Source organism: Herpailurus yagouaroundi, unplaced genomic scaffold (genome assembly GCF_014898765.1).
Source record: "Herpailurus yagouaroundi ecotype Mexico unplaced genomic scaffold, PumYag 208, whole genome shotgun sequence".
In the NCBI taxonomy this organism is placed as follows: domain Eukaryota; kingdom Metazoa; phylum Chordata; class Mammalia; order Carnivora; family Felidae; genus Herpailurus; species Herpailurus yagouaroundi.
In genome coordinates, this window is record NW_024412439.1 from 3,380,514 (window position 1) to 3,387,144 (window position 6,631).

Genomic DNA, 6,631 nt, shown 5'->3' on the forward strand with positions numbered 1-6,631 from the left:
CTTTCAACAGAAAAACTATAAGCTGTTTCTTGTCAGAATAAGAATTTTATTTTATTTATTTTCATTTTTTAAATTGTTTATTACTTCCAACTTTTTCTTAAGTAGGCTCCACACCCAACATGGAGCTCAAACTCATGACCCCAAGTTCAAAAATCCCATGCTCTACTGACTGAGCCAGGCAGGTACCCCAGAATAAGAATTTTAGACTAATAAACATGTTAAAAGATATAAGGAAGATATTGGAACTATAACACAAGTTACTTAAGAATAAAATCTTAGGGGCACATGGGTGGCTCAGTTGGTTGTGCATCCGACTTTGGCTCAGGTCATGATCTCACGGTCCGTGAGTTTGAACCCCACTTTGGGCTCTGTGCTGACAGCTTGAGAGCCTACTTAGGATTCTGTGTCTTCCTCTTTCTCTGCCCCTCCCCTGCTTGCACTTTGTCTTTCTCTCTCAAAATAAACATTAAAAAAAAAAAGATAAAATGTCACAGTTATGGTTGGGGTTCCAGTTACGGGGTGCCTGGGTGGCTCAGTCGGTTGAGCGTCCAACTTTGGCTCCGGTCATGATCTCGCAGTCTGTGCGTTCGAGCCCCGCGTAGGTCTCTGTACTGACGGGTCGGAGCCTGGAGCCTGCTTCGGATTCTGTCTCCCTCTCTCTCTGCCCCTCCCCTGCTCATGCTCTGTCTCTCTCTCTCTGTCAAAAATAAATAAACATTAAGAAAAAAATTAAAAAAAAAATGCTTTCCTCCCCAAACCCCTTTTAAAATAATCACAAAAGGATAGGGGAACCTGGGTGGCTAAGTCGGTTAAGTGTCCAACTCTTGGTTTTGGCTCAGGTGGTGATCTTGTGGTTTGTGGGTTCAACCCCCGTGTCCAGCTGTGTGCTAACAGTGCAGAGCCAGCTAGGGATTCTCTGTCTCCCTCTCTCTGCCCATCCCCTGCTCATGCTCTCTCTCTTTAAATAAAGATTTATAAATAAATAAATAAATAAATAAATAAATAAATAAATAAAATGATCACAAAAGAATAAAATAAGGACAAAGAGGGTGGGAGAGGAAGCCATGCAGAGGCAATGCTTGGACAGTTGATGACCATTCCTAACTCAGTGGAAAAGCTGAGACCTTGGTGCCCTGGGGACCCAAGCACAGACGAGACCCTGCCTACCAGGGGGAATTAAGCAGACGTCTGCCCTGGAAACTTTGAGAACGGTGACATCACCCTTTAGGGAAGCTCAGTGAAGCCCCATCCATGCACCTGGCTTTTTGGTCCCAGACATTTGAGGAAAGCTCCTACCATGAAAGGCAGACTTACAAAAAACAAGTGGAAAAAACCCAGAGAAACAAAGGAAGTTCTGAAGCATGTTTTCCCCATTGTCTAACTCTCTGGACCCCAAGTGGGACTTTCAGGCAATGTTTGACCTGGGTACCCAGGTCTGGACAACTTTTCTCTCCTGAGATAGGCTTTTGTAGCAATCAGGCAGCCCCTGGGGACCCTAGGGCTCTGAGGGAAGGTCTAACACTCAAATCCTAAACTCCTTTTTTTCTTTTTTTTTATGTTTATTTAATTTTGAGAGGGAGAGGACCAGCAGGGAAGGGGCAGAGAGAGACAGAGGGAGACAGAGGATCTGAAGCAGGCTCTCACTAACAGCAGAGAGCCATGTGCAGGGCTTGAACCCACCAACCATGAGATCATGACCTGAGCTGAAGTTGGACACTTAACTGACTGAACCACCCAGGTGCCCCTCAAATCCTAAACTCTTTTTCGGAACTTCTTCCCTTGGATCTTTAGTCAACCCGTTATTCCCTTTGCTGTGGTCAGAACATTTGTGTCTTCCCCCAAATTCTTTAAACTGTCAGTGTAAAAAGGGTGTAAGTTTTTTTTATTTTATTTTTTTAAAGTTTATTTATTTACTTTGAGAGACAAGACAGCATGAGTGGGGGAAGGGGCAGAGAGAGAGGGAGACGGAGAATCCCCAACTTTTTTTTTTTAAAGAAGAGATGGGAACACAGAGGGAAATCAGATGGTCTGGGTTCAAATCTCACCATCACTTGCGACCCGTGCTGTAATCTAGAGCAAGAGAGTTATTTCACCTCTGACTCTGTTTCCCCTTCTCTGAAATGGACGTTCTATCTCCCAGGGGGAGGTAAGGATGAAGAAAGAAAATGCCCAGGGGCACCTGGCAGGCTCGGTGGGTGGAGTGGGGGACTCTTGACCTGGTGGGGGCGGGGGGCGGGGAGAGGGGAGGTTGTGAGTTCCAGCCCCACGTTGGGTGTAGAAATTACTTAAAAATAAAATCTTGGAAAAAAAGAAGAAGAAGAAACAAAATGCTCATTAAGTGCCTGGCTCACGGTCAAGCACGTGCCCGCGTCCTAGAAGCTCCTTGTGTTGCCACCTCTAGGGTGCATCCTTCTAGGACGCACCCGCTCCCTCGGAGGGAGGCCACAGTCCCTGACACCCTCACTGTCCTGCTTTGTGACTTGGGAAGCGGAGTGGGTCATGAGGAGTGGGCCATCCGCGTCCACGGGGAAGATCTGCCGCGCCCCCACGCTGTCCTGGGGAGACCTAACTCCAGCCGCAGGCCCGCGTCCCAGGGAAGGTGTTTGCGGGGGGTGGGGGTGGGGGCGGGGACTGGAGCTCCCTTAGGGAAAGGGGCGGGGCCGCGACTGGGCGCGGGGGCGGGGCTGGGGCCCGGTCGGGGAGGGGCGACGGGGTGGGAGCCGCGCGGGGTTGGGGTCTGTCCTTCTGCATCCGCGGCTCGGTCCTCTGGTCAGCGTCCATCCCTCGGTGTCCGACTGCTGTCCCTTAGGCTCGACCTCGCCCGCAGCCTGGGCCATCCTTTGTCTCAGTCAGGTTATCTGATGCATTTTTGGTGCTTGGTCCAGACCAACCCTGCTTGCGTCTGGTCTTTCCCCTTGTCTCTGTCGCTGGTTCTAGCCTGTCCTGCTTCTAGATCTCTCGGCCTCAGGGCGTGTCTCTCTTCTGGGTCCTGTCTCTGAAACCCGCGCTTCCTCTCTCTGCCCCATCTTTATCTGGCTCAGACTCGGTCCTTCCTCCCATCCCCCCTTTCTCAGTTCTGATCTCCCAGATAACATCCCTCTCTCCTGATCTTTTCATTAAAAAAAATCGGAAGTCTATTAGCCAATAGCAGGCCTTGTTGACAACGGGCCCAGCTTCAGCCCAAGATTGGGGAAATTCCCTAGAGGCAAATGCCCAGCCTGGGCCTGGGCTCCCAGATTTGGCACGGGGCCTGGATGTGGCTGTTCTAGGTCCTGTGAGAAAGGTCCCACATGCGAGTCTGGCTGAGCAGTGGCCTCTGGGGCTCAGAGGCAGTGTGGGAAGTGGCAGCTCACTTTCCATGAGAGTGAGAATTGTCCCAGGCCAGCAGACTGTACTCACACCGGCAGGACTTTGGTCCCTTTCTCCTCTGTGGCCTCGGTGGCCTTCTAAGTTGGTCCTTGCTGGGGACCAGGGCCACCTGAGCTAGCATTTTTTTCTCCCACGATAAGCCTGCTAAACTCTAGTCGCTGTCTCCTCTGTTCCAGGAAGCTTGTCCAGCCTCCTAAACAGGCTTCTTTCTATTTCTTTACTGTCAGTTCCAGATACAGTGCTGCTCAGGGAGGCTTTGTCTATCTGGCCAGTAAACATGGCCTGGCCCAGGCTCCGAACCAAGTTTTGGGATTGGCATAAGGAAATCAAAAGTTTTAGGCATAGGCCCTGGCCTGTCCACCTCCCTCCCCCCGAGTCCTACCCTTCCTCCCCTCTAAGGCCAGAATAATTCTCATCTTATAGACTCTGAACCCCTCTCCCCCACCTCTCTTTAGAATTTACACTAATTATGTACAGGCTTTGGCCATAGCTTGCACATACGAGTTGAAAATTTTTTTTTAACTCTACAAGACAGTCCATATTTGTTTGTTTTTTAAGCCAATGGCAAAAAAAAAAAAAAAAAAAAAAATCAAGTAGTGCAAAGGATACACCTTGAAAAGGAAGTTGCCTTCTCATCCTTGATCCTTGTGTTTTTTTTTTTTTTCTTAAGTAGGCTCCATGCCCAATGTGGACTCATGACACATGACCCTGAGATCAAGAGTTGGATGCTCTACCAACTGAGACACCCAGGCACCCCACCCCCCTTTTTTTAAAGTAAGCTTTAGCCCCAACCTGGGCTTGAACTCAGGACCCTGAGATCAAGAGTCACCTGCTCTACCGACTGAGCAAGCCAGATGCCCCCCATCGTTGATCCTTAATTCCTTCCTCCAAAGAATATGTCTGTTACACATTTTTGTGACCTTTCTCTTCCTTTTCTTAAAATCAATTCTGAAAATAAATTCCAAAAAAAGAAACATGCCTTTATAAAAAGTTACTAAGTGTGAAATGAAACACAGAGGTGTGAAGGCTGCTTGGAGAAGATTTTTCCTTACATGGAGACTGGACTGAACAAAACTTGTTGAAATAGAAGTCCAGTGACCTTGGAACTGAGGAAGACTTTATTCTCTGCTTGATTCATTTCCCACTAAGAACACAGGCATTATTTTCTGCTCAGAGGCCTTTTTTTTTTTTTTTTTTTTTTTAAGATAGAAATCACATACAGTTCACTGTTTTGAAGTGTGCAGTTCAATGGTCTTTAACATATTTACACAGTTGTGCAGCTGTCATCACAGTCTAATTTGGGACATCTTCATTTCCCCCAAAAGAAGCCTTATACATTTTAGTTTCTACTCGGCCATGATGAATAACACTGCCGTAAATAGTTGTGTACAAGTGTTTGTGTAGACATACATTTACCTTTCTTTTGAAATGAGTGCAATAGTTAGGTCATATGGTAACTACCTGGTTTATTTTTTTTCATAGTCTCTACACCCAACATGAGACTCGAACTCATGACCCCGACATCAAGAGTTGCATGCTCTTCCAACTGAGCCAGCCAGGCGCCCTTAGTGTTTAATTTTTTGAGGAACAGCTAGACTGGTTTCCAAAGTGGCTGTTTGATTTTATGATTCATCAGCAATGTATGAGCATCCCAATTTCCCCATAGGCTCACCAACACTTGTCATTATCTTTTATTTGTAGCCATCCCAGCAGTGTGAAGGTATCTCATTGTTGTTTTTATTTGCATGTCCCAGATGGCTGATGATCTGAGAACTTTTTAAAAACTGCATTTGCAATTAGGGTTTTCTGCCCAATTGTCATTGTCATCTGAAGTGGCTCTGAAGGACTTGAGGGTGTCCACTTTTCGGTTTTTCTCCAACAGCACAATAATGTCCTCTGCATTATGATTATGATTAACCACGCAGTCATTCAGAGCTTTCTTGCAGGAAAAAAAGGGGAAAAAAAGCCTTGAGCACAAGCTGTCTGCTAGGTCCTGAGGATACAGTAAAAAAAAAAGGGGGGGGGCAAAACGTTGCCCCTTGTTGAGCTTGGTGCATAAGGGTGTGTCCCTGGATTCAAACCCCTGCTTTGTCACCTCCCAGCTATGTGGCCTTGGACAAGGTGCCTAATCTTGCTCAGCCTCAGTTTCCCAGTCTGTGAAATAAGGTGGCTCTGAGAGTTGCATGTAAAGCACTAGGCACAATGTCTGGCACATTGTGAGGTAGGCATTCGTTATTGTCAAAGGTGAAGGCAGACAAATAAACGTTAAAAATAATGGATAGTGAGTTATGATCAGAGAAGTACATAGTGTCATTGGAGCACCTAGTGGGGGCCTCCAACCCAGTTCAGGGTCTAGGAAAGGCTAGGAATTGATGTTTCAATGGAGAGGCAACAGATGAATAGGAGCTGGCTAGAACAAGGGCAGTGTGTGTGTGTGTGTGTGTGTGTGTGTGTGTGTGTGTGTGTGTGTTTGGTGGGGGAGGGTTGTTGCTGGCAGGGGGACCAGCCTGTGCAAGGCTTGGAGGCAACATAAGGGAGCATGGCATGCTGGAGAGACTGAAATGTGTTCCAGTGTCTAGAACGGTGCTGTCCAATAGAATGCTCTGCAGTGATGGAGAAGTTCTGTATCTGAGCTGTCCAATATGGTAGCCACTAACCAACCACATGTGGCTACTGAGCATTCGAAACGTGGTTACTCTGACTGTAGAACAGAATGTTTAATTTCATTTTATTATAACTGATTTAAATTCAGAGAGTCAGATGGTGTCTACCGTGTGGGACAACGCAGGCCTAGAGTGCAACGTGTAAGACACGGTGGAGGTAAAGCAATGGAAAAGAGCATCTAGACTGCCCAGGGTTGCAGGGCCTGGAGTTTGCATTTGATTCTAAGTCCCAAGGGAAGCCATCGTTTGGGGTGGCAGGTGGGGTTAAGTGGGGACTGGGGGTGATCTGGGTTTCATTTTCGAAAGATCCTTCCAGTTGCTGCACAGGGGAATGGATTATGAGGGTGAGGGGTGGAGTTGGAGTGAAGCAGGGAGACCCGTTTGTAGGTGCCTCCAGTCTCCCAGGGGAGAGATGATAGTGGTTTTGACCGGACAGAGATGGAGACAATTTGGTAGGTTTGGGGCAGGGACTGGGTGTTAGGGGGCTCGGGAGAGGAAGGTGTCCCAGGGCTACTTGGAGGGCGACCGTGACTTCAAGCCCCAGTGCGGAATCCGTACCCAGCTGGGGGCAGGGAGTTCTCCTCTCTGCAGTGCCTGGA